We start from the raw sequence: 27,895 nt of genomic DNA, 5'->3' as shown, positions 1-27,895 counted from the left end.
TGCTCTATAAAATAATTGTTTTATGTGGCTAATAAAAGAGAATAGTTAATTAAAAGAAGGTCATCAACACAGTCTTACCATGTATCTGAAAAAATGTAGATATCTCTTGAATATGAGGAAAGTTTGGCTACTCAAAGAGTAAAATGACCTTATAGTTTATGGAAAGCTTAATTCTCTCTTAAGAAAATGCTCTTAGTCAAACAAGACCTCAAATGAAACATCAGATTGTACTGAAAATAATAGTGTATACCTGTCTACCTGTTCCACAAGTAGGGGCTACATTTTATTTATCTCTGTGTATCCAGGGCCTGGCATAGTATCTGCAATCAGGAAGATAATCAACAAATATTTCTTGAAAGAATATTGATATCCACAACAATTATTGCAAACAATTCTTTACTATTTTATTTATGGTATAGGAAATGGAAATTAAAGTAGAGAAGTCAGTTGTTTTATTTCGTTCCCTACCTAATCATCCCAAATGCTCTTATCCTATTATGCTCTTTGATGACAGTACTGTCAATAGATTGACCGATAGGAATTATTTTATATACATGCAGGAGGAAATGCTGCCTTTGTATTTGGAATTTGCACCTGAGGTGGTCCCCATGAAGCCAGGAGAGATGTGGCCCCAAGTTGACCTACATTTCCTTAAGTTTTACATCAGGAGAATACTAAATCAGGAACATGCATTTTATCCTATTTCAAAGCTTCAGAGATGCATTCATTCATCAAATATTTATTGAACACCTACTATATGTGTGCTAGGCCATGAGCTGGATACCCAAGATATAAACTATAATTGTAAACAAATGAACATTATCCCTACCATTAAATACCACACTAAATACTTAGATATTTTTATATAGAAAATGATGGAAAAGGACTCATCTTTTTCTACTATCTCCATCATTTGTGAAAATCTTAAAAATAGGTTTACCATGGATTTCTTTTAACATGGTGATTGATATTAAATGCTTGACTCAAAAAGCAATCTATTACATATATTACATATGTTTAAAAATTAGATATACAGATCTTAAAAACAAGTTGACTGACAACAATGTCATGTAAAATGTTTTTCCTTTAAGCCTTCTGACAGGGCATCTTTAAGTAACATTTAATGTAATCTTGGAGAATTACAAATTAAAAATCAATTAGAGTAAAGTCTAAATACACTGTATTAATATTTCCTATTTACCTTTTCCTTAAAGCAGAATTTATGATTAAGGCTGTAGGGCCATGCATATTTCAAAACACTTAGCATTATTTACAATGAAGCCCTAAGAAATTAAAAGAACAGGAAATTAAAATTTAACATTGAAAAACAGACAAAACGTGCTTAATTCAATGCAACTGCTTATCTGTATGTAACAGCTTATCGGATTGTGGGAAAGGGCACCAACCACTTCTTTTCAGGTTCCTTTGATTATAAATCAGTCAGTAGCACATTCCTCTGATAAACAGACTCCCCACTGCAGCCACATTCATATGCAGCCAGAGAATTGCAACTCTGCAAAGTTCTCCATTCAGGGATGATGAGTGATGTGTCAACTATAAACAAGCATGTGTAGCCCTCTCTGCAGGCAACCTGCTCACCAATGTTTTATTAATTGGTGCACTAATAGAATCTCAGAGGTTTTCTGTGAATATAACTCCTGGAATATGTGGGCAGGAAGCATTTCTATACTCTGCATATGCTAATGAGTATTTTCCTTCCCCTCTCGACTTTGCCCAGGGACTTGGTGTCAGAAATGAAATCCAGTTTGACTCAATGAATAAGTAGTTTATCCAGGGGAGATGTAATACCAGAAACCATGCTCACTCTTTCCTAGAAATAAACCCTCAAGTTGCTGAAGAGCTTCTGAGAGTGCTCAAAGATTGCACACCCAACCAATCTGGAGAAAATTTAGGCTTAGTGTCAGCATATGCAATTTAACTATAAATTTTTCAGCTGCCAGAATTACAGGTGACAAAAGACATGGCCCTTGTTCTTAGACTGCGATTTCAGTTGGGTAAACTGAGGTTGTAGCTATACTGGTATTTTTTAATAGCAGGATGTATCATTGCATAATTCTAATTTCTTTACTCTTATTAGAGAACAAAGGTATTTTTTTCAGAAGCTTTTAAGAAATTATTATGAGTAGCTGGCTTTTAAAAACCCAGTCATTTTTAGCAGATCTAGCTTAAAATTTCTCCTCCTTGTAGTCTTCCACATTAGCCCTCCATGTGCTGAATTCCCATATAGTTGGTGCTGTGTTTATTATAATGGTCATATTTTGTTTTAAATTTGTTTGCATAGTTTTATAAAAGTGAAATTTAGCAATTGTTCTTTCTTCCCCATTAATCTGTAAGCTACTGGATATCAAAGACAATGCCTTAGACATTGTTGTATTTTCCGCAGTGCTTCACATGTAGTTGTCAAATGTTGGTTAAATGATAAATCCCAAGTAGCATGTAAGTTTTTGAGAGATTGGTCAGGAGATTGGAAAAATAATTTGGAAATTCCATTCAGAAAATGAAGAAGATCACTAAAAAGACCTGTTTTTATTTTTCAAAATGATGTTGTAGTAGCTCAAGATTCAACTTTGGCATTGGAGAAATTCGGCCCAAATAGCTTTGATCTTTCCTATTTCTTTGCTAATTTTTAAGGAAGAAGTATAGGTAAAACTGGAAAAGTTGAGAGCATTTTGGAGAAATTAGAAAAAGTAGGATACATACTCATTGTTGATCTGAGAAAGATCAGGAGGAATGGAGAGCAACACACGAAATAACAGGTTAAGTTCCTTGAAAACGTGATTGGCAAAGCAGAAATGTAGAGGCTAGGCCTATGTATTAAGATTTGAGATTAGGGAGGAGAGTTTTGCTTTCTTCAAATTTCTCTAGTCTGAGGAAGTTTGAAATTCCACAATGTATATAACATTTCAAATAACCAAAAAATTAGGTTGAGTAGTGGAAATGAATTGGCCAAACCCTTTCCTATGAGCCTGTTTTATTCATAGAGAGGGTAAAAGAAGGCCAAGGACCCTAGGTGACTACACTGAAGAGGGTCACTGCCAATTCGAATAATAGAGTCAGAAAGAGATGTTGATGATGCCAAAAGGAGAAATGCCCACTTCACTATTTGGCCTTGGATGTCCCACCCCCACGCTCCCCAAAACAAAAATCTTATCTCCTGTTTCTGTTGTCTTCTGAATTTATTTATTTACTTATTTATTGTATTATTTTATGATTTTGAAGATTAGCCCTGGGCTAACATGCTGCCAATCCTCCTCTTTTTGCTGAGGAAGACTGGCCTTGAGCTAACATCCGTGCCCATCTTCCTCTGCTTTATATGTGGGACGCCTTCCACAGCATGGCTTGCCAAGCAGTGCCATGTCCGCACCTGGGATCCGAACTGGTGAACCCTGGGCTGTTGATGCAGAATGTGCAAACTTAACCTCTGTGCCACTGGACCGGCCCATGTTATCTTCTGAATTTAGAGGAAAATATTTTTATAAGGTAGGCAAACAGATTTACAGTTGTACCAAACTTTGGTCCTCAGGGTAATTGCGATAACTTACTTCCAATTTACAATATTAACTTGGTTGGGTCATTCAATATGGAATATTTGAAAGATTTATTCACTTCCCTTCAAAGTAGTAAATCTTTATTTTTCTGAACACCAAAGCGCACAGTATTTTCCCGTGTGTGTGTGTGTGTGTTGTCATTTCAGCTGTTTTTCATCCTCAGGTTCCTAACCACCTTACAAAGCCTTGGGATTGGAGTCTCCCCAAACTCCCCACAATCTACCATTGTCCCTTTCCTCTTAGAAGCTCCCAAGTCTAAGAGAAGTTACGGGTTTGTCAGCATGAACTGAGTACAGAAACTGGGTTTTTCAAAAGCTCTCCCTCCAGCTTTGGACAAATGGTGAAAGGGAAGAAATGGAGGAGTACTGTTCCCAGAGAATATTACCTGTTAGTAATATCACTAACAAGTTAGTAATATGATCCATCAACTGGCTATTATTAATAATGTCCTGTGTGTAGACAGTCTTTTCTCTTGTATAATGTCAAATTATTTTGCACAGTGAATGAACTCTTATTGCTTCCTTTGAGAAAGAATTAGATTATCTATTGCTAAGTAGAGAGAGAAAGAGAAAGTAACACAAATTGTTCAAGGTAGTAGTGAGAAATAAATATAGAATTAGAATTTAGAATGACTCATTATTATTGCCCAATCAATATGTTCTTACAAAAGAGAACACATATACATGTTTCCACAAAATATCTCCCCCATCTCTCAAATTTTCCTTAATACATAAATGGTAAAATGTTTGAAACAGCACCATCCTTGTTTAGTGCTAAAGTCTTTAGAGTATCTGTAGCTGGCTTCTGCTTCTGGCCACGTCATAGTAACTGGTATTGGACTTGCCCCCCTGCTGAAAATAGCTACAAACCTGGACAAAACAGATAAGGCAAACTGATCCTTGAGAGAAAGAAACACATGAGGGAAGTCCTGTGATTATCCTATGAATTCTCCAACATTCTGCATGGGGGCAAATTTATGCCTTGGAGCAGTGGTAGTCGGGTGTGACCTCAAGAGGCAGAGATTAGAGTACTTGGCTTATGAAGTGGTTGCAATTTGTGGGGCAGAGAGCTACATAGAGATGGTGAGCATAAGCTCTGTGTGGTTCAAGGATTAGACTGGCTATATACAGGGTGAGACTCAGTGACGCCTGGCAGAGATCACCTGCCTGCAACAAGGTTGAGAGAGAAATGTCAATATTAGAGGTCATGCATGTCAGAGAGATGTTGGAGTTCCAGCCCAGCTGGAATGGAGAGACCACACTAGGCACATTATACTTTTATTAAATTCCCAGAATACCTATCCTCTATGAGTAACAGCCAATTTATGGAATAAGGGACATGTCACAGGACTACATCCAAAATAGACCTGCCCTAACAAAGAATAAAACTAAGCCTAACAAAACTAAAATGGTCCACTACTTATTTAACTGCCTGCTAGGGCAAAACTGAAAACTCTTAAAGGAAGATGACATAATTGAGACTGCCTACAATATAATTCTGCAACAACCAGTATACAACAAAAAATTGTTTGACATACAAGAAAACATGATCCAGAGTAAAGAGAGAAAGCATTCATTAGAAATGGGCCCTGAAATGATCCACATTTTGAATTTAGCAGACAAGAACTTTAAACAGACTATTATAAATATGTTCAAAGACTTAAGAAATAAATGAATAGATGAAGAATCTCAGCAGAGAATGGAAACTATAAAAAAAACTATGAAAAAATTCTAGAACTCAAAAGCACAATATCTAAAATAAAAATTTCCCTGGAGGGGGGTGCACAGCAGAGTTGAGATGGTAAAATAGCCAGTAGACTTGAAGATAGATGAAAAATTATCCAATCTGACCAGAGAGAAAAAAAATTGCAAAAAGCTTCAGTTGGACAATATTAAGTGGTCTAACACATATGTAATTTGAGTTTTAGAAGGAGAAGAGAGAGAATGGAAGAAAAAAAACATTTGAGGAAATAATGGCTGGAAATTCCTCTAATTTGGTGATAAACATGATTACAAAACCAAGAAGCTCAGCAAAACCTGAGCAGGAATATACAAATCAAACCATAAGTAGGAAAATCATAACCAAATTGATAAAACCAAAGATACGAAAAGTTTCAAAATAGAGTAAAACAGCACTCACGTACAGGGTAACAATATGAGTGAGGGCTCGCTTTTCATCAGAAACAACAGTGGTCATAATCCAGTTGAATGACATCTTTAAAGTTCTGGAGAAGAAACTGGTCAATCATCCCAAAATTCTATTTCCAGTTAAAATATACTTCAAGAATGAAGGTGAAATAAAGACATTTTTCAGGCAACTAAAACTGTGAGATTTCATTAGTAGCAGTCATAGACTATGAGAAATGCTAAAGAAATTACTTCAAAATAAGAGGAAATGACATAAGATAGAAAATCAAATCTATAGGAAGGAACGAAGAGCATCAGAAATGGTTTAAGTGTGTGAGTTAATATAGGAGACTATTTTAAGTTTAGCTACTAGGTATTGTTAAGATGAGTTCATGAAAACTATATTTGTCACAAAAAATGGTAAGAAAAGATGAGTTCCATTACCATTGTGTCCACTTTATAGTTTGATTTTACTTCTGTGTGTGTGTGTAAGTTTGTGTTTATCCTAGATCCTGTTAGCGAAAAATCTTTTTGCACCTTTTAGAGTCTTCCTGCTAAAAGAACAATCTTATAATTCAGAGGCCATGCTTCTGAGTAAGATTCTGTGCCAATAGCACATTCTTCTTTATTAGGTAGCTTCTAGTAGATTCAGTCAAGGCTGAAACCCAGCTGGTACACACTGGTACAGCTGTACTAGTCATTAAAATACTGAAATACTTCCATCCACTTTGAATATTCCTCCACTTTCCTGTCTGCTCTGGTTCCTCCTGTTGCATATCTCCACCACCTCCCCAAATTTCCTCATGACCTAGCAACAAAAGTGTTAAATTCTGGCACAGCAGGGTCTTTAGGTTCCAGCTCCAAGGGTATGGTTGCTGTCCATTTTTGTAACTTGATGCTAGTTGTTAAACTTTTTGAATATCACCCCTGAATTGACTTGCTGAATAAAATGTTGAAAATTTGGGGAAAGTTTCAGTTTTAAGCAAAATTCTCATCAGCTGGAACAAAACTGGATTTTCCCTTGTAGTTTCCATTTTCTACTTTTCTGGAAACTATTTAGAATTTTCCTTTGGGAACCAACATATGTGTTCATAAGGTGAGATGAATCCATTCCTGGCTTCATAGGTGGCTTGTGACACATATGATTAATCAGAATGTGATGTGTTCCAGGCCACAGCAATTGGTTCCAGGATAAGCCTGTGACCAAACCATTTCCAACCAGGGTTAATTTGAGAATGCTTTTTAGAACCACCAGGAGAAACCATCCTCTCTTTGTTAGAGTGACTTAGAGGAACAGAAGTAATCCCAGGGCTGCTAGCAGCCATCTTACTTCCACCAAGCAAGAGTCTGTCTGAGATGCGGAGCCTAGAGACAGAGAAATAGTGAGACCTGACAATATTATATGTGCTATTTAATCTAGCTAAGATTTTCCAGTATGTGAGACAATAAATTCTTCTTTCTGCTTAAGTCAATTTGAAATCTGTTTTGTCACTTGTCGCTAAATGAATCCTGAATAGAACCTCTCTTCTTTTCCCATCCCCTTTCTATTAAAGATAATAACATTTATTGAACACCTACCCTGTACCAGAAACAATGATTAATGTTCTATATAGATTATTTTATTTAATCCTGCAACTTTCCTCCTACCCAGTTATGCCCTTCCACAGATGCCTGATGCTGCCCTGAATTTCAGATGTCCCCAGGATGCATGATGGTTCCCATTGTGTCACTGTATTTATGATGGATTTTCCTAGAAATGCAACTACATTCCTTCTTTCGTACTCTTATAAGAATTCTCATTTTCTCGATTCTCTTACTTATCACAAATAAAGTCATATGATATATTAAGCCATCAGTTTTTAGCACATTAATGCAAGTTAATTTCTCATTTAGGGATAGTCAGATTTTTAATGGGCCAAAACATTGGCTTAAGAGAAGGGAAACATTTTAAATAATGGAATTTTAGATACCTCAGTGTACAGATAATTAAGTATCAGGGCCTAATTGATATTCTTCATGTTATAGCGCTGATGAATCCACACTCAAATAGAAACAACTTGCATATATGAGACACTGTGAGGTTTTGGGCTAGAATAATCCTTACCTCATCAAATAGGCAATTGATGCCATTGACAAGTTATCTCCAGCATGATGGAGCTCTTCTGGTCACTGATGTAAATTTAAAACATACTTTTTCAGTTCTACTTTGTTGAAAAGTTTTGGGGAAAATTATTGGTGTGCTTTAGTTGGCTGTTATGAGCTCTCAAGAGCCAATTATATATATTTCTCCCCAAGTCTGTGTTCAATGATATCATGTTGGTAGCTTCAAACTGGCCATGGTGGGAGTACTTACATTTCAGAAACCAGAAAATATTAATAATCAGTATCCCCTCACAAGTCCCAAAGATCTGGCTGTTAAACATTTACCAGCACACCACTGATAGAACCAAATAGGAAGAGGCTGGGAGAGCAATATAGCATAATGCCTTAGATCAGTGTCTTTTTAGCTGCAGATCACAGGATATTCATAGATGAGGAAATAGGTTCATGAATTACAGTGAGCATTTTAAAAGTACATAGAAGAGTTTAAAATAGAAAATACCAAAACACTGATCCAAGGCATGTAGTAGGGCTGAGTATTATTTTCTAAAACTTTTCTTTTTGGTGTGTATGATCATATTTTGTTTTGTTTTGCTGGGGAAGATTTGCCCTGAGCTAACATCTGTGCCAGTCTTCCTCTATTTTGTATGTGAGTTGCCACCACCACATGGCTGCTGACAAGTGGTGTAGGTCCACATCCAGGAACCAAACCTGGCCCACTGAAGCGGAGTGTGCTGAACTTAACCACTAGGCCATGGGGCCAGCCTCAATGAGTGTTATGTTTTGGGGTACAATGTAAAATAATTTCTCGCTGGGTCACGGTAAAAAAAAAATGTTTGAAACCCATTGTTTTACAGTGTAGACTCTGTAGTCAAATAAATGTTTGAATCGACTTTATAACCTCTCTGTTTCTCATTTTACATATATGTAAAATGAAAACAATAATAGTACCTAAATCAAGGAGTTGTTTTTAGGATTAAATGAAATAATACATAACAGTAGCTCAACAGCTGTTAGCTATTATCAAAATTCTTGGTAGTGAGGATAATTTGTCAATGGCTCCAGAGAAATTGAGCATATTTTGAACTCTCCCCATAACCACCTATTGTCTAAAGCCCCTGTTGTTCCAGGATTAGCTAACTGTACCTCGTCTTTATTTCCTCATTTAGTGAACAGAGCCACCTGAGGCTAATCCTCTAGCATCCTGCCTTTCTCCGGGCTGATGTTTAGGAACCACATGATCTTGGGGAATTACTGGCTGTCTGAATGATAGAAGGTGGGACCTAAGCTCCAAGATGTCCAGTGTCCAGTAAATTCTGGATTGTTCAGTGTTTGTCAGTGCTAAAGATCATAAGATGCCAGGAGAAGATGGAAAGTGATCACCTAAGAAAAAGGTGCACGGTGCTCTCTGCAAATTGATTTATTCTGTTTCTCCAGAAAAATGTATTTTCATCCCTGCTCCCTTGATCCTTGCCTGTCATACTGAGTTTTATTGAGAGGGGACTGGGCACCCCTTGTTTTGTCAGACTGGACTAGGACATTAACTGACTCCTTTGCCCAGAGAAGAACATTTACTAGGATGCTGCCAGCCAAATTGTCTTAATTTTCATTATCCCAAGGCATTAAGAGCCTCAGCTACAGAGGGTTTGGGTCCTTGTAGCTATAACAATTATAAGTCTTTAAATTCCATGGGCACTACTGTGCCAACGCCAAGTCTGGGCTGTCTTCTGCCTTCTCATCAAGTCCGTGCGTGTATTTCAGGGAGAACTGATCCCTCTCTTAGTACACATCCAAGTGTGGGACGCTGCTAACATACAGCTATAACTGGAGACCTAGATTTTCAACTAGCAGGACTAACATGTCTCTTATATAGCTTGAACTTTTTAAACTGGTTCTGACTATATCTGTGTTTCAAAAAAGACCAAATATAACATAAAGCCCTAATATAACATGGCCTTAAGGTGTGCTTTCCTTTCCTTATGCTACACACAAGTTTTCAGCTTGAAATCATGACACTCCAATGTTACACAAAGGCCCGTTTTTCCAGGCAATAAAAGGGAGGTGAGACACGAAAGAGTGCATGCTATATGAATCTCCTTATAAAAGAGCCAAAACCAAGCAAAAGTAATCCATGGTGTTGGAAGTCTGGATGGCTGTGAAGTTAGTGACTGGAAGGATGCACGAGAGTGCTGGTAACTTTCTGTTTATTGATCTAGATTCTTGTTTCATTGAGGAGTGTTTAGTTTGTGAAAATTCTTCCAGTGGCAAACAGTTATGATGGATGTATTTTTCTGTATGTATATTACACTTCAATGAATATTTAAAATGAAAAAGCAACGATAAAGTGAAAAAGAATGCCTAGTGTGGCTGTATACTTTTTAAAAGTGGTTTTATATGACAAATTGGCCTCAGAGGTATTGACATAAACTTGCAGCTCTGGGCTTATTGAGGACACTAACGCTGATGAGAGAATCCCTTATCACCTGGTGAGAGACCCTGGTGTAAAATGAGGTGCCTTACCTCATTGTGAGTGAATGATGGCTATGCAGAGGCCTCCTTCTCATTATCATGGGGAGCCAGCCACTTTGTTTTCCTTCCTATATCCGAGCAGAAACCAGGAATCTGAATGTAAATGACAAATACATCAATCACAAGTAGTCTGACAATTGGTACCTGTGACTGAACTGCTCAGGATGGGTGGGAACAGAAAGGTGAAAAGGGAGCTCCAATGAGAGGAGGTGAACCTCAGACCCTTCTGAAGTGAGGCAGCTGCTGCTTTCACAGTTTGAGTTCTGAAAAGTCCATGGAATTGATCTTTGGCTTTATTATGTTCCAGTGTTCAAGAAATTCTGTTCAATAATTAAAAAAAAAAAATCACTTATTGTATCTATTATGTGCCAGGGCTTCTGGTCGGTTCCAAGGATGAGTAGGACAGCATCTGTGCTAAATATAGTAAAAATACGGTTTCTTGGGACTCTGACAACCATCTAAAGCTAAATATGAAGTGTAACCCAAATTGATTTTGGCAGAACATGCCAATGTGACAAACCTGGTAAGGACCAGAAGACTCCTCCCCTCCTTGCCATAATTGTTTGCTTCTACCACACAGGTTAGGATAGATTACCATTTCAAGGTAGGACAGGCAAACCATCGTGGTGGACTTCTAAGGGCTGCAGACACTACTGCTCTTTCCAGATGTGGTTAATCTTTGAGTGTGACCATCCTGCCCTGTGTGATGCCCGGTCCCATTTTAGACAACTGGAAACTTATGCCCAAGATCAAAATGTCAGGAGGTAGCAGTCCTGAGAATATCTCCTATGCATCTGCTTCTATTATCTTCCTCAGGCTTTATGTTTCTGGTTATAGCGAAATTCTCATATTTAACTGTTCACAAATAATCATATAGAAAGTTGATTTTAATTATCCTTCCTATCCCATCTTTTAGGTACACATTATTTTCTCTATACTCAAGCTTTCACCAAATCTTGTGGCTGTTTTGATCACAGTGCCTCCAAATTTGGCTTTCTTTTCTCTGTTGCTACATCAGTCTCTATTGATCTTGTTTCTGATTGCTGCAACCTTCTTCTATGTGGATTTCACACACCCTTCTTCTGTCCACTCCAGTCTATTCAAGATACTGCTGTAACTTGTATTCTTTCCCTCTGGTCACTTGAACAGACTCAAATATTTCTTGTCACTCTAAATTTAGTCTTAGCATCACCACTTTCAATCACTTTACCCATTCACTTCTTTTCTTTTCTCTTTCACGGCTCATTTTCTTTAGTTCCTAGGAAACACAAAGATAATATTTTATGCTTTTCCTTTTCATTCTTAACTCAGCAAATTTTTCTAAGTCTGAACAAGTTAATTCAGTTGGTTAGCTTGTGGGGCTAGTAAAGTCTACAGCATTTGACTTGTCCAAGTTGCATTATTCTACAGAAAGCTCGTGTTCCATGTTTGGTCATAATCTGTACTGCAAAAGCATGCTATTGGTCATAAAGTAAACAGCTTTACATGCTACCTGGCAAGCTTTGCACCAGTTATCATAGTTAAACCGGTGAGAACCAGCAGATCTGTGTAGGTTAGTACGATCTTTCCTTGTGATGGATAATGTGTTGCCAGGCAACACAAAGCAAGTATGCAAAAAATTATTTGTGACTAAATAAATGAATATTTTCTCCTTTGTTTCACACTTTACAATAAATCCTAGTTTTCTTTTTGACTAGGTCCTTCATTCCTGAATGAAAGAGAAATTAACATTTTTTTGAACTTATACCCAATTTGTGCTTATTTACTTTTCCCAAGATTTCTGTTGAAAATAGGTGAGTAAAACTGGCTTAGGGGCAAACTTAAGTACTACTTGCTCAGGACTCCTCAGTCACTGAGTGGTGGAACAGATCTGTCTGATTCCTGGTTCTTTGGCCTTCCTTTTATTACTTCCTGCCTTTGAGAATTGTGTCCAAACGTCCCAGAGGACTCTGAAAGGCGGATAAGAAGAACATGATATGTAAGGCACCTTCAGTGGCTTGATTGTCTTTCTGGTGCTTCTCCTTCTTGAACGCATTTGTGTTGGCTTCACTGAAATTCCTACAGTATTATTGCCTCAAAAAGTTTTGTCTTAAGTCTATATATGTTCCAATTTCATTTCAGGAGACCCTTTCCTCTATGTCATGACACTGGAAAGGATTCTAACCAGGGAGGAAACCTTTGAACATGAATTTGTTTCCACACCTGGCATCCATTAGCCTTCTCATTGGAGCCATCTTTGAATCCAACTCCATCTACTGTCCAGATGTTTCTTTAACTGGTGGCTTAGCACAAGACATTTACACTTTGCTGCTTAGCATACATATGGAGTAATAACCTTGGGGAATTTTGAAAGTCCTGAACTGCAATTCCTGGGAAATTGTAGGCAAAATTATCACAGTGGAATGGATGCTGAACTAGCCAAGCATCCCCCTCTACAGCCTACCAGTGACCCATTTCACAATAGGAGGGCTACCACTTTATAGGATCTGTGGTGGGACACACAGATGTTGCCCAACGGATGGTATTTCACATGACACCCAGAGGAAAACTGAATACCCTGGGGAAAGCAGATTTTATTTAAAAACATTATTTCTTCATTAGGTAGAAAACTTGCAGTGGTAGTAAGAATTAGAAAGTGAGCTCTGATTTTTTTGATGAGAAACATCACCTTATGTCTTAGTTAAAACTGCACAAAGAATGAGCATATGGCTTTCCTTAAATATTACTGATGTTGCATGGATTTTACATACAATCCTGTGCTAGAATGTTAGCATCTGACTGATGTTTGCATGTTAATTGAAAACAATTCTTTTTTTCCCAGTGTTATTGAGAAATAATTGACATACAAGTACAAGTTTAAGTACAAGTTTAAGGCATAGAGCATGACAGTTTGATTTACATATATTGTGAAATGATTATCACAATACAGTCAGCTAACATCCATCTGCTCATATAGATACAGTGAAAAGAAAAGAAATAAGAAAAGAATAAAGGAAATATATAATTTTCTCCTTGTGATGAGAACTCTTGGACCTACTGTCTTAACTTTCCTATATATCATAGAGCAGTGTTAGCTATCTCCATCATGTTGTACATTGCATCCCTAGTAGTTATTTATCCTATAAATTGAAATTTGTGACTTTTGACTAGCTTCCTCCAATCCCTCCTGCCCCCCCCTGACAACCACAAGTCTGATCTCTTCTGTGAGTTTGAGATTCTTTTTTTTATTTTTGATTCCACATATAAGTGAGATGATACGTTATTTGTCTTTCTCTTTTTGACTTATTCACTTATCATAATGCCTTCAAGGTCCATCCATGTTGTTGCAAATGGTAGGATTTCCTAGTTTTAATGGTTGAATAATATTCCATTGTATATATACATATACATATATTTACCGAAACTTCTTTATCCATTCATTCATTGATGGACCCTTTGTTTCCAGGTCATGGCTATTTTGAGTAATGCTGCTATGAAAATGGGGGGTGCAGATATCTTTTTGAGTTAATGTTTTTGTTACCTTTGAATATATTCCTAGAAGAGGAATTTCTGGATCATATGATAATTTTCTTTTTAGTTTTTTGAGGATCCTCCATACTCTTTTCCAAAGTGGCTATACCAATTTACAGTCCCACCAGCAGTGTACAGGGTTCCCTTTTCTCCACATCTATGCCAGCATTTATCATCCCTTGTCTTTTTGATGATGGCCATTCTAATAGGCATGAGGTGATATCTCATTGTGGTTTAAAATTGGTTTCCCTAATGAATAGTGATTTTGAGCATCGTTTCATGTACCTGTTGGCCTTTCGTATATTTTTGGGAGGAAATGTCTATTCAGATCCTTTGCCCATTTTTTAATTAGGTTATTTGTTGTGGTGTTTTTTTTTTTTTTTTTTTTTTGCTATTGAGTTGCATGAGTTCTTTACATGTTTTTGATATTAACCTTTTATCAGATATATGATATAATATAATATATATTATATCATATATCAGATACTTTTTCCTGTTCCGTAGGTCATCATTTCACTTTGTTTATGGTTTCTTTTGCTATGCAGAAACTTTTTGGTTTAATATAGTCTCATTTGTGTATTTTTGATTTTGTTGCTTGTGCTCTAATAGGTGTCATAGCCAAAAAATTGTTACCAAGACCCATGTCAATGAGCTTTGTTCCTATGTTTTCTTCTAGGAATTTCACGGTTTCAGGCCTTACATTTAAGTCTTTAATCCATTTCGAGTTAGTTTTTGTGAAAGGTGTAAGATATAGGTCCAGTTTCATCCTTTTACATGTGAATATCCAATTATCCCAGTACCATTTATTGAAGAGATGATCTTTTCTCCATTGAGTATTCTTGGCTTCTTTGTAAAATATTAGTTGACAGTATATGCTTGGGTTTATTTTTTGGCTCTTGATTTTGTACTATTGGTTTATTTGTCTGTTTTTATGCTATTACCATACAAAACAAATTCTTAAACGTTTGCCCTCTAATACTCTTCTGGAATGTGTTATTAGAGCTGTGGAAGTTTGACATGTGTGATGTCAAGAACAGTGACACTATCTTCCACATGAGTGAGCCAAAAGTAGGTAATAAGGGTTCTTTTTGGGATTTTGAGTTGACTTTATGACAACCAGTGAACAACAGCACAGTAGCCTAATTCTTTGAAAAATTTCACAGTATACCTCTAAAGTATGCTTCTACGCATTAGTTCCACTGCTCCTTTCTCCAAACAGCCACTATCCTCTGCATCACAATTAAGCTTATGTACTTGTTTTTAAAATCTGAGTAATTGTAGTTTATAAAATGTTTTAGTAGGAAAGCCTTAGAAATCATCCAGGCTGACCCTTGATCCTCTTCATTTTCATATGACAACTTTGAGTCCTATGGGTAGGGGGATCCTTATTTTAGAGTCTTGCTTTAAAATTTAGTTCAGGACACTTGCCCTGGATGAAATATAATCTACATGTGGCGCATGTTTGGGAACATCTGTGGGTGTAACGCACTGCACTAGGTTCTTCAAACACATGTTCTTTTTCTAGATAGAGACCTGTTACTTTTCCCCAGATGATTTGAAATTCCTGCTGACTTTTTCCTTCCCTTAGACAATATTGTCATTTCCCCAGGGGGCAGTTAGTTAAAGAAAGAGTCAGGGATAGTGGTGTGGCAGAAAAAGAGGTATTCTATTGTTTAATCACAGGGCTTGATGGCAGCCAGCTGTAGGAAACATAAAGTGTGCATTGGCCACATGCTGCTGCTCTGGGAACAATGGTGAAAAAGTGAAAGCTTAAAACAAAAGCAAAAAGCAAAATAATAGGTGTTTCCACAGGCTGTCTACTGCCAGGTGTGGAAAAAAAAGAAAGAATGTTTCCTTGAGGAAGGCAACTATTTCAGTCTACTGAGTTTTTGAAAGAAGTTAACCACAGGGCCACAGGAAAAACAACAGTGAAGAGGACCCAACTAGAATGCTAACTGTTCCCTCACACAAACATTAGCTCCAGGCTGTGCTGTTTAGTGGGGTGTGAAATCACAATTAACAGAGCAAGGGTTTTGTAAGTGAGCCAAAGCTGCTTCAAATTACATCCTGCTATTAGCTGCTTTTAGAACAAGCACATTGAACAACTCCATGTTTACTGGACTGTGGTATGGTCTTGAAGAAATCATTAATAAAAACAGTTGATTATGGTTACACTTACTGTGCTGATTTTTTAGCTCTTAATCATTTAGGATGTTTACTAGTGTGGGATGCAGAAGCAGGAAACAGGTAGAGTTAAACTAGCAACCAAAGCTGATGGTACCAAGATATTCCAACAGAGTCTTCCTGAGGTTTTCATTTATCTGTTTGTGTACTTCTGTTGAGATTCTACCTGGGCTCTGTTGAGTATGGTTCAGACTAAAACTCTTCAATACCTAATGATATAGACAAATGAGTGGGAGCTCAGAGAACACATCTAACCTCTAAGGAGAAAAGAGGCTTTGATTTATGTAGAAGATTAAAGACATTAAATATCACAATTGCCCATCTAAAAGCCTTTTTTATGAAATAAAATGGACTCATAGAAAATTTATGTCCTAAAATATAAAAAAGAAATCCCCTGTCAATTTTCTCCTAAAATAAAGGCTTTTAAAATCCTTTTTTTTTTTTTTTACCCCTAATGAAGGTTTAGAAGCTGTAATGGAGGGCACATTTTATGGATTAAACATTGTTTTGTTGAGTGTACTGAAACTTAGTTAAGCTCATGTGGCAGCTAACTTTTCACCACATGGCTCAAGGGCACTCTACTTAAACTTTTTCTAAGGGTAATTGGATGTATAATGGAATCATGGACACTTACATGTGGAAGTGAACTTATAAAATGTCTCTTCCAACTCCTCCAAGGGCCTGGAGCAGTGAGTGGCCTTGTCTACATTATTAAGCCACTTGAAATCAGAGCTGGGACTAGAACCAAGTTTATGACTCCAAAGTCCTCCTTGAAGGTGTTGTCCGCATTGAAAGATGTCAATGTTCTTTGCTGTACTTGATCTGCAAAATCAGTACAGCGTTGATGTTAGAATCTGAAGCCAGTATGAGGCACTTGGCTTCTTTCAGTTTCTGTCAGGCCAAAATTGTGTGATGTTTGCCAACCCCGTTATTCAAAGAAGCTGATTCCAAATGGTCTGCTTTACCCCAGAATCACTAAAAGTAGACAGAATCTTTGCCTAGTATCCCCTGTGAGTAATGTGATATAAGACTTGTGACATCAGCCTTAGCAAATGTATCAGGCTAGGAATTTATCCTGGCTTAGAAGGTTAAACAAAGGTGATGAAGGCCAGGCTGGATTCTGATGAGTTATGTGGCCTTGGAGAGTCTCAGAGCTTTAGTTTTCCAACCCGTAGAACAAACGTGTTGGGCTGAATGACCTTTAAGGTATTCTTTAATTTGCATATTGTTTTTTCAATTCTAAGTTCACTGTGGACAAACATTTCTGGAATTCTAGCATCCTATCTATTTAAGTTAACAATATTTCTCTCTTCTCTCAAATCCAGCATAGATTTCTATTGAAATCCTTCCAAAAATATATTTTTTTCTGTACGTGGCTGACCCTCCACTAATCATGTATTTGCTGGTTTCCAGTGGTGGGAATACATTAGGCCCATCCTGTCATTCTTTCTCATTTGTTCACCCCCTCTCCCCAAAGATGGGACACAAATGACTTAGTCATAAAATAAAGATACAAGAGTCAGATGAGGAAAACATTAGAAAAATATGCTTAGGAACTCAGTACTATTGAAGGGTATTTAATGTTCGATGCCTACCTGTAAGAAGCTTTGTGTTTTTGTCAACGTTGGAAGAAAAGGAAGGGAGGGAAAAAAAGGAAAAAGAAAAATAATTATCGAGGGCCTACTTTGTTTTAAGTATGAGACTAGACATATCATATAGTTCTAATTTGGTCCTCTCCATCATTCACTTATTTAAATTAATATTAATCAGTGCGCTTACATCAATATTAATCAGGCGTTCAAGATACAGAGGTGAATGGGACAGATACGGCCTTTGTCCTCAGTGAACTCACTTAATCACATAGATATTTTATCTCCAACTTTACGCTAATGAAGTTCCCGTGCTTTTGCAAAACTACAGATTTCTTTTAGAAACTTTGGAAATGTGGCCCTTCTTTTAAAAATTCCTCCTCGTCATGATGTCAAAAAAACTGAGTATGTATACATTTTACTATAATGATGATATAGAATATTTTGTCCAAAAAATTTTTCACTACAAAAATCCAAGTTCTTAACCTTAGTTCTTGGTGAGCAGTTCTGTAGGCAGGCAGTCATTTCATGTTGGAATAGGAGGCATAACGAGGCCATGAGACTTCTCCAAGGTCATGGAGTGAGTGGCAGTTAGCTCAGATCCAGGGTGTCTGCAGATGTCCGGGGAAGCTTTCTGTTTATACTGCTTTCACCTTCCTGACTGTAGTAAGATTTTCTGGTGTTCAGTTTCCAGATCTGGAGGGTAGTGTTCTAAACCTAGGCCTGCCTTCTCTAAGGTGGGCCATCGCAAAAATGAGAGAGGCTCTTTCTCTATCCTTGGGCCAATGCCCCATCCTACCCTACCAGGCAGCTGTGAATAACTAGATAGAGCATTCTTCCCACTCCCTTCAGGGGGCTTTGAGCACACCTGCCAAGCCAAATACACTTTGTCTCGGTCAAGCATTGTCTGCCCTTCTGCTGTGGCCAAATGCCTAGACATTTTGCTGCTGTTTAACAAAGCCAGTTGGGGAAGAAAATGGCCCAAATGCCAGCACTTGGAGAGTTATGAGTTGGAAGGGAAATTTCCATAGGGTAAAATATGCAAATGAGAAAGGCTGGCTTTCCTTCTCATCATATATCACCCACTTTTCACCCTGGGCCATGAAATGCCAGGACAGCGAGCATACCCAGATTTGGCCACAGCAAAGGCAATCAACACAGGCTAGGGGTCCAAGGGCCTGTGCATGAGGAATAAAGCAGATCCCATTTCTGCTTCTGCTGGTCAATATTCCTACATTTCCAAGAGTGCTTTCCTTATATTTTGTAAGGCACCTCATATTCTGTGTGGTAGACAATCTTTCTCTGCACTTGTTTTGGTCATGATGCTGAAGTTCCTGTAGTTCCTTAGTAGTATATTCAGCTCCTTATTCTTCTGTTCATGCATCAGAATGGTGACACACATCATAGCAGTTTGACTCTTACCACTGAGATAGTGGTGATCATTCACACTCTCATGTTGCAGATATGGGAACAGGAAGTTGGAAGCTTCTCTGATGCTCTAGTGGAAACCCATGGCAAGTCTGTTGGGCAATCATTGCGACTTCTGCTTCTGAGCCTCATGCTTCTGTGGGTAATATTTCCTCTTGGTGGGGCCCAGCTGTGGAAAGTTTTTCATGATTTCCATTGCAGAATAAAATCAACAGCATAGCCCTCTGCAATTTTTTCAGGGCTGCAGAATGTCTGAGAGAAACACCAATATTACAACAGGCTGGTACAGAGGGCAAGATTTCTGGCACTGCATATCTGCTATTGTACCTCTTGAAGAAAAGCTTTAGCATTCTCTAACCCGGTGTTTGGGTCAGCCTCGGCCACAAATGTCCTCTTAATGGGCGGTGTGAATTTTGCTGCTGGTGAAGCATAAGGAGGCAGTGACAATAACAGGGCCGGGGGGATTTATAGGGGACAACTTACAGAGAGAAGAGCTAGACTGGAAGGCAAACATTGCCAAGTTGCTTTAGGATCTTAACTCTTTGTGTCTCAGTTTTCTCATCTGTAAGATAATGCTAATAACATCCACCTTGTAATGTTGTTTGTGAACTCAAATGAGATAATGCTATGAATGTGCTCTATAAATTATGAAAAACCTTAGAGTGGGATATCTTATTATTATTGTCTTAGCTCCTTTCCTAACGAATTACATGTGGAAGTGGTGTGGGTCAGGCTTGAAATTAATTAGTGCGTTAGTGTGTATATGATGGATTTGGAGGAGATGCTGAACACTCCCTTCTGGCCCACAGAGATCTGGTCCCCAGCCTCTCACTGGGCCTGCAATCCTACTACTATATTTATTCTTTATACCCACAAGTCTCTTATTGTAATATAAATTCCACTGGCAAGAGTAATATCACATTTCTTTTTCAATCAATAGAGGACATTGTAGATGCCCAGAGGTGAATAGTTGCTATAAAAGTTCTGAAAACAAACATTGTCAACCTTCTAATTTGTCCCTGGCCACAGGGATGGAGTGGGGTCAGGGATGCAGATTGAATCTCAGAATAAGAACAACATATGCAGCTTCAAGGGGAAAGAAACATGGGATGTGAACACTGTTTTTTGATAGAAAGGGAAGATTGACAGTCCACAAAATCTCTACAAATCTACACACTTTATTGTAGTTCTCTTTTGGTTCTTCAGAGAATATGCTTGCCTGAGTCACTTAGAAGTGTCTCTGCTTCTGGCTCCAGAGAGGATGTATTATACATAGTGGTGTCAGGAGATACAGCTCCCTCCTTTCCAATTCCTCTCAAAAAGTTCTTATTCCAAGCCCAAAGCAGAGAATTTTATTTCAATCTTTGTGTTGCTTTCATTTTCCATTACCTAGAAAGGGACTACTACATTACGTCTCTCTTTGCATAAAACATATAATGCTACATAATTTTCCTCTTCAAAATGATGAGGCTATGTAGCATGAATAGTGAGAAAATTCCTCGCTTAGTAGTCAGACAGACTTGGGTTTTAATCACGGCTCTATGAATTATAAGCTATTTGACTCTGGGCAAGTTATTTAGCATTTTTGAACTTTAGTCTCCTCATCTGTAAAGTGGGGATAATAACATTGACCTCTGATTGTTCTCGTGATATTTAAATAAGATACATTCAAAATGTCTGACATATGGTAGATACCCCAAAGTGCTCCCACTGTCCTCCTTTTAAAATTTACAGCTGTAGAAATGGGGGGAGGTCACAGGGAAAAGATAGAGTTGAGTTCTCCAGGGCTATAAAATACTCTCCCTAAAGTGCTTGGCAAAGTTCACTCTTATTCACAATATGTGTCTCTTTTTGGAGTGGAATTTAATAAAAATCTTTTGCTCAAAGAAATCTTTGCTCAAAACCCCTTAATGACTCAGTTTTCTATCTAAGCATGTCTAAAGTCTTCTGCCTGATTTTCAAGTTCTTTTATAATTTTGTATACTGTATCTATCCAGCCCATTTTTTTACTATCCTCTACTCTTCTCCTTCACACATCTTCTATTTTGTTCATTGGTATGGCAAATTGTATTTTCCAAAAATATTTCTGGTCCCACATGCTCTTCTAGATCTCTGCCACTCTCTCCTCCTGGGGTGGAGTCTATTTTCCCTCCCCTTGAATCTGGGCAGGACTTTGTGACTTCTTCATGAAAAGAATAAAGTGGAAGTGCCAGCTGCTATGTGACCTGGCACAAGGTTGTAAAAACTGATAATGCTTCCCCTTCCTGCTGCTTTCTCTTTCTAGGGATGCTCACCTTTGGAGCACAGACACCTAATTGTGAATAAGCTAAGCAGCTGCATGGAGGAGGCGTAGGAGTCCCAGCTGGCGGCACTTAGCTGAGGCCCCAGCAGATATCCAGTATGAACCACAGAATTAACTTGTCTTGAGTAGCAAAGCACATGAGCAGAGCTGAAACTGGAACTCGACTCTGCTGTCTCTCACACTGGCTCATCTTTGAAAACATCTTTCTTCACAGATAGCTCAACATAGCTGGATAGGGATATTAATTTACTTCCTGCACCAACTGTTCTTCAGTAACTCTATGGTACACTTATCTCTGCCCCATAACACATACTCTATTTTTTCAAGTAGATGAAATGTTTCCATGCTTTCACAAGTTCTGGGTAGAAAAGGCTCAGGAAAACACTGCAGGAACGGGAAAATCATGGGATAGAGATGACTGTTTTCTCTTTGCCTGACTGCCAAGGTCAATCCACACATATACACATGTTTCCTCCTTTATCTGCCTGCAAAGCTTGAATTGGACATGAACTATACAGGTTGATCTCTACATCTCCAGCTGACACACTCACAATGCGCTGTAGAATAGAGCACCACAGGGGAAAACGGATGAGGTGAAAATCATTTCCATCGCTCTGGGAGGAAGAGGACAGATCAATCAAGGCAAGTTCTGGATGAATGAAGTCAGTGATTTGGAAGTCCTTGCAAAGGACTTCTTTCCACTTTTCCAAGTCTTCATCCAGTTATAAAATTGATTTTTGAAATGACCCAAGAAATTTTAAGAGTGTCTTGCCTTACTGAAATCACCTCTCACCCTGCTTTGTCATAATTTGACTTTTAAATCTCGAATTATTTCTTGAAATTTCCTTATGGGCTTTTAAAAAAAATCAGTTCTTTTTTGGGTTACAACCTTTCTTCTGAACCTTGACTTTGAGTAGTCAGAGATATTCATCTTTTTCTTCTGGTTAGGTCTTCTTTTATACTTTTCACTGGCAACAGAGCTTGCTGTTTGCAAAGTTTTCTTTTGTCAAAAATTCTTGCTTTCCGAGTGAACCTGGTTACCACTTTTGAACCAAGAGAGTATTGCCATGGTATATTTTAGCTCATCTTCTGCTCCCCAGTATCCATTTTCCAAATTAAGAGAGCATGAGTCACCCCGAGAATGAATTACTCTAAGGGCAGGTTACATTTACTTTTTCCTCCTCAAAATGGAAGCTGGCCTGATGGAATGGTCATCACATCTACTAACTACATCTCCTGTTGTTACTTCACAGTTGGGACATTTTCTTTTTTTCCAGTTTGTGAAGTTTTTCATTTGTATTTAGTTTGCTATTCTTTCTAATTTATATTTTGTTGCTTTTTCTCATGATTTTGAATATTTACCTCATTTGCATTTGGTTTGCTTAAATTTGATCCCTGTGGGCATTTTCTTGAGGTTTGTGTGTTTTGTTTGTGGTGTTAATTTGAATTTTCAATAATAATAGCTAATATTTTTGAGTGCTTACAATTGTGTCAGGCACATTTTATTAATATGAGATTTATTAATACAAGAATTAGTTCATGATATCCTACTGAACTAGATAGTATTATCATTCCCATTTTAGAGATGAGGAAACTGAAGAAAGAAATGAGGATATGTAAGTTGCCAAAGAAAACGAAACTGGTAGAAAGGGTTTAATAATTTACTATGGTGCCTAGGTAATAAATTTACTTTCTCTGTCTTCTGTGTGTACTTTTGGCTCTGATTTTACCTTAGTTAAGGTTTAAAAGGTGCATTCAGGTTGTCTGTACAATAGTTATCAAACTTGAGCATGATCTGGATTAACCGAAAGGGCTTGTGAACCACAAATTGCCGGGCTCCACCCACGGAGTTTTTATTTAAGGAGATCTGAAGTGGGCTCCAGAAATTGCATTTTAACAAGTTCCCAGCTGATGTGGATGCTGCTGGTCTGGGACAGCCCTTTGAGAATCACTGGTTTAGTTCATTCCTTTCAGGTAAAGTTAAGGCCCTTCTACTGTCTAACTCGCTCCAAATGTGACAAGTTAATATATAATATCAACCAATTAAGGAATTTTTTTCCTTTTTCTTCTTTTTTTTCTCCTAGAAGCAGAATTCTGCATGATTTATCATTTTTCTTTTAACTTTCTAAAGACTTATAGCGTCAGCTTCAGACTGAAGTTGTTTCCTCAAGTTTAAGTGATGCCTTTGGCTGAATGGGCCATAGGTAGCTCACACTCGGAGACTCAGGAGTATTGATTCCTCCATGTCCGTGGTTGGGCCCAACAATCAGCGGTTCATCATTTCAATGAAAATATCTCATCCTAATGGTTCGAGAACTAAAGGCTGCTGCTCTGTAGGCTTAGTCATTTTCTAGCTCTTTCATCATAACCATTTAGTTATAGCAGAAATTTATGGGTGGCCTGGGTCTGATTTCACTAGGAAGTGATAATTTACCAAAGCCTTTCTATTTGTTTTCAGTTCATTGACCATTCTAATTGTTGGCAGTTTTTATCAGAGCCAGCTATTCTTGGCTCACTGTTACATCTGGCCTGTTGTTAGAACCTTGAGTTGATATCAGTTAAGTGATTTATTATGGGAAATGCTCAAGAAAGATATGAGAGGATCAGGGAGATGAGAGGATCCTGGGAGTTCCAACTACATGTTGAATGGGTAGGAAGAGCAACATTGGTATAAGAGGTGGACAAAGATGCCCAAAGGGCATGTCAGAATGGAAAGGCCCAGATGTAGCTCCCTGAGGAGCATTACTGCCCTTCACCTGCAACACCCCCATCTGATAAATGTGGCGTCAGGAAATGGTGATATGATTTAAACTGTTGGGACAGTTTATAACTCTAGGGAAGTACATGATACTCTAGTCTGCTTTTACTACCATGGATCATGCAATTATAAGGCATTTGAGTTGGCTAGTTCAAAAACCTTCCAATGCACCCCAGTGCCTCCTGCATCAGGAGACTAGATTCAGAGTAAACATGACTTGTGCTTTGACACTTATGAATTATGTGATCTTGGGAAAGTCATTTAACTTCTCGAAGCTTCAGTTTCCTCATCCATAAAATGAGGAAAAGAACATTTGCTTTACAGGAAAGTTGTGAATATGGAATAAAGTTAAGTGAGATAATGTATTAAAGAGCAGAGTGTCTGACTTTCAAATTCTGTCATTATCTAATGCTTACAATTCAGCTTTGTATCTCATATCCTAAAAAGTGACCTCTGCCCCAGTTGATTGGTTTCCTCACAATGCCATGAACATGCTACTCTGTTCTTGATTCTGCTCAAAATCATCCATGCATTTTACTTGCTGAGCCAAAATGTGTGGATTTGGCACCTTCCAATATCGTTCCATTTTCTGTTCTTCCTGGGAGCAGAGGAGGCGGCAGAAGAGGGAGAGTGACTGTGGATATAGAGTCAGTGTGAAATCACTCAGTCTCTAGTTCCCAGCCCTCTGCTCTCTGTCCATCCCTGTGGTGGGCACTGCGCATCCTCCCAAAATAAATATATGACTCCTTTCTACCTGTAGCTCCTTGCCATTCAACCAAAGATGCTAATTGCACTGCCACACTGCTGCCTACAAGATGTTCCCAGCAGAGTGAAACTTCTAAATCTGAGAAATGCTCTTGTGTCAAGTCTGACAAAGGAGCATCTAAATGGTGGGGAAAATGTGCACCGCAGATTTCATATAGAACTAAGTGGGGCATGCTGAAATCATAATGAGAGTATTTATCCTTCTTGTCTGCCAGCGTATGGATTGATAGATCGGCCAATGCTGACTGTTTCATTATGGATTTGCCATTATATTTCCTCCTCTTTTCTTTTATAGCTGCTTTAAAGATCACATTTCTTTTGTATTATGGCCTGCCCCTGCAGAGGCTGTTTGAACCCTTATTTACTACCAACAAATCTACCCCTTGGTAAATTTCTGGAGATCTCCGCATCCCAAATGCATGTGTCATAAGGAATATTTTTATTAGATTCTTCTCAGATATATTTTTGAGGGTGAATAAAGTAAACTATGGTAGACTGAAGTTTATATTGAGAAAGCAGTTATTTACTGTGGTAAGAATCAAGCCCTTCACTGTGTGCCTGGCGTTGTGTCACGTATGTGCTCCTTTACTGTTTGCAATGCATCTGAGGTAGGTATTATTAGTCCTGTTTTACAAGTGAAGTAGCCAGTGTTCAGAGAGGTTCAGTAAATGCCAGAGGAGCACAGAATTGGAATCTCAAACTTTAGATCTCAAATCAGTTCTGTATCCTATTGTGTCCTTGGGCCGGTGAAGCAAACTCTAAACTTGTTTCATCTTCCATAAAATCCACTCTCAAAGTGTTGTTGTGAAAGTTCACTATGATAATGCACATGAAGATACTGGCTTGGTCCTTAGAAAGCACTTATTAAACATTAGCTATCACCAATAAAAGGCACAGTCAGGATTCAGGTCTGGACCTTTCCATCTTCTACGTCCATCCTCACGACCCAAGGCTACACTTGTTTCTATTTTCATGCTGAATTAAAATCTTACCTAGCAGGTGAGTTTGGCTATTTATGAAGGAATCATAGAAATTATCATTTCTGAAGTGGAATTAGATCGTTTCTACTCTTAATGGGCCCTAGTAACAGTATTTAGGACTTCTGTCACAATAGTAAAAATAAGTACTATTTTTCTGATGAGCCTATTCGGAGGATTTCATTAGATATGGATTCAATTTTAAAGAAACACACATATGCAAATTTTGGTCTACAGAAGAAAGCAGTATGATATAGTGGAGTTCCTCCTCTTCTTGAGTGCACAGCAAGATCATATATCCCAGCTTCCTGTGAATGAATTCAGCCAGTGGAAGATGAGTGAAACACAGCTTAAGGAGCTCTCCCCATTGGATAGTCTCCTTGCTGTTTTTCCCTCCTGGCTGAACTGAAGACAAGCATGAGGACCTTGGAAGCCACATGCAGAAGATGGCAGAGCCATATGTGAAAAGTAGCCGAGTCTGTTTGGATAATGCCTGGTGGACTGCCAACTGTCCATCAAAAATACTCAAGTGGAATTTACTTAAGCAAAATATAACTTTCTCTTGTGTTGGGACATTATCCCTTTCGTGATTTGTTTGTTACGTCAAACTAATAAAGAAATGTTTCACAAACTTTAGCAAGAATACCAATCAGATTGACTTTTAGTTGAAGAAGAACTTGCCTTTTTCCCCTCTTTTGATGAGTTAAGGTTCACCACCTGCCTGAAAGAAGAATGAACCAGCACGTGGCCCATGGAGATCACCTTGAATCTCTTCCCTCTTTCCCTACCTGCCAGCCCATGAGGATCTTCACACACTTCCCATAAGAATCAGCATGTGTCCATCAGCTTTTCTCCCTAACCCTCATGCTCTTCAGTATCATATAAGTGTTCTGTATCAGGTATCATATCACATATCATATCATTTAGTACAATTCAGACAGAATTTCAAATTTAATTCAGCTCACAGCTGCTTCAAACATAGTGCAAAAACTAAGCTGGGAAGATCTGGGCATTAGTGATCTAGTGATCATGCTTAATGATCATAAAGGCTCTGGTCAGCCTACATTTCTCTTAGACTCATTTTCCTTGTCTGTAAAATGTGATTAATTTCTGTGCTGCTTTTCTCCCTGAGATGCTTTGAGGATGGATATATGGTTTATGAGACTGTTTTTAAGGAATTAGAAAGTGCTCTGCAGGGCATTATAATGAGTATTTATATAAAATAACAATGTGCACATTGGAGTCTATAATAAAATGGTAATTTCTTAGTCCCGTTACAAAAGGTTTTTTATTTGTGAAAGGCAGTGTGGTGTAAAAAAATTGATAGAAGGCTTTATTTGAATCTTAAATTCCATTGCTTACTAGTTGTATGAACTAGTAACTCCATGAATTGGTTTTATTCTATGTACGTTTTGGATAACAAGGCCTACTTTGCAGAGCGTTGTGAGACCAAATGAGTGCCTGCAAGTTAGGCACTGAAAAATATAAAAATTTTGCTACAAGTAAAACCTTTCCAGTATTAGTAACTGTTTGCATGTATATTACAAATATTTAACAATGGAGATAAGGGAGCAGGCAAACAATATTGAAAAATTGGGAGTCATTGTCAATTGAAGTTTAGATGAAGCATCTTATAAAGTATAATGCTAACCAGTGGGATATTTTTTGTCTGACTTATAAAATTTCTAATTATATGTGATGTCTGTAAGAACAAATGTTTTGCATAGACAGTATACTTATACGCCGTGATTTACAGCAGGGAGCATTTGCTATCAATTAAGTGAGGACCGAAGCCTGAGGAAGAGGAGGACGACAGCAGGGACATCACGTCATCATCAACCATGTCTAGTCACTCCTTCCCATTCAGCGTTTTGACAGAGTTTCTCTTCAAATCCCTGTGGTCTCTTTTAGATTAAACTTAACTCTCGCATTGGCAGTTTTATCCAGTTTCACATGCAAGTAAAGAAAGACTATCCTCTCTGCTCCATTTATTCCCTCCCCTCCCACCATTTAAACTAAATGTGCAAGACCATTACTGTTAGTCATAATGATAAACTC

General features: G+C 38.0%; 1 protein-coding gene across 2 annotated transcripts in view; it reads right to left on the bottom strand.

The window, feature by feature from the left end:
- The window catches only part of GRM3 (glutamate metabotropic receptor 3), a 226,929-nt gene that overhangs the window by 99,552 nt on the left and 99,482 nt on the right, over window positions 1-27,895 (bottom strand). The window contains exon 2 of one of the 2 annotated variants that reach the window (XM_070617327.1): window positions 10,316-10,417. The exons of the other annotated variant lie outside the window; for it this stretch is intronic. The gene's annotated coding sequence lies outside the window, so the exon portion shown is untranslated. The remainder of the gene's footprint in view (window positions 1-10,315; window positions 10,418-27,895) is intronic. 2 annotated transcript variants of the gene reach the window in all.

The sequence above is a fragment of the Equus przewalskii genome, chromosome 4 (genome assembly GCF_037783145.1).
Source record: "Equus przewalskii isolate Varuska chromosome 4, EquPr2, whole genome shotgun sequence".
Classification (NCBI taxonomy): Eukaryota; Metazoa; Chordata; class Mammalia; order Perissodactyla; family Equidae; genus Equus; species Equus przewalskii.
This window is presented reverse-complemented; position numbering and strand designations above follow the sequence as displayed.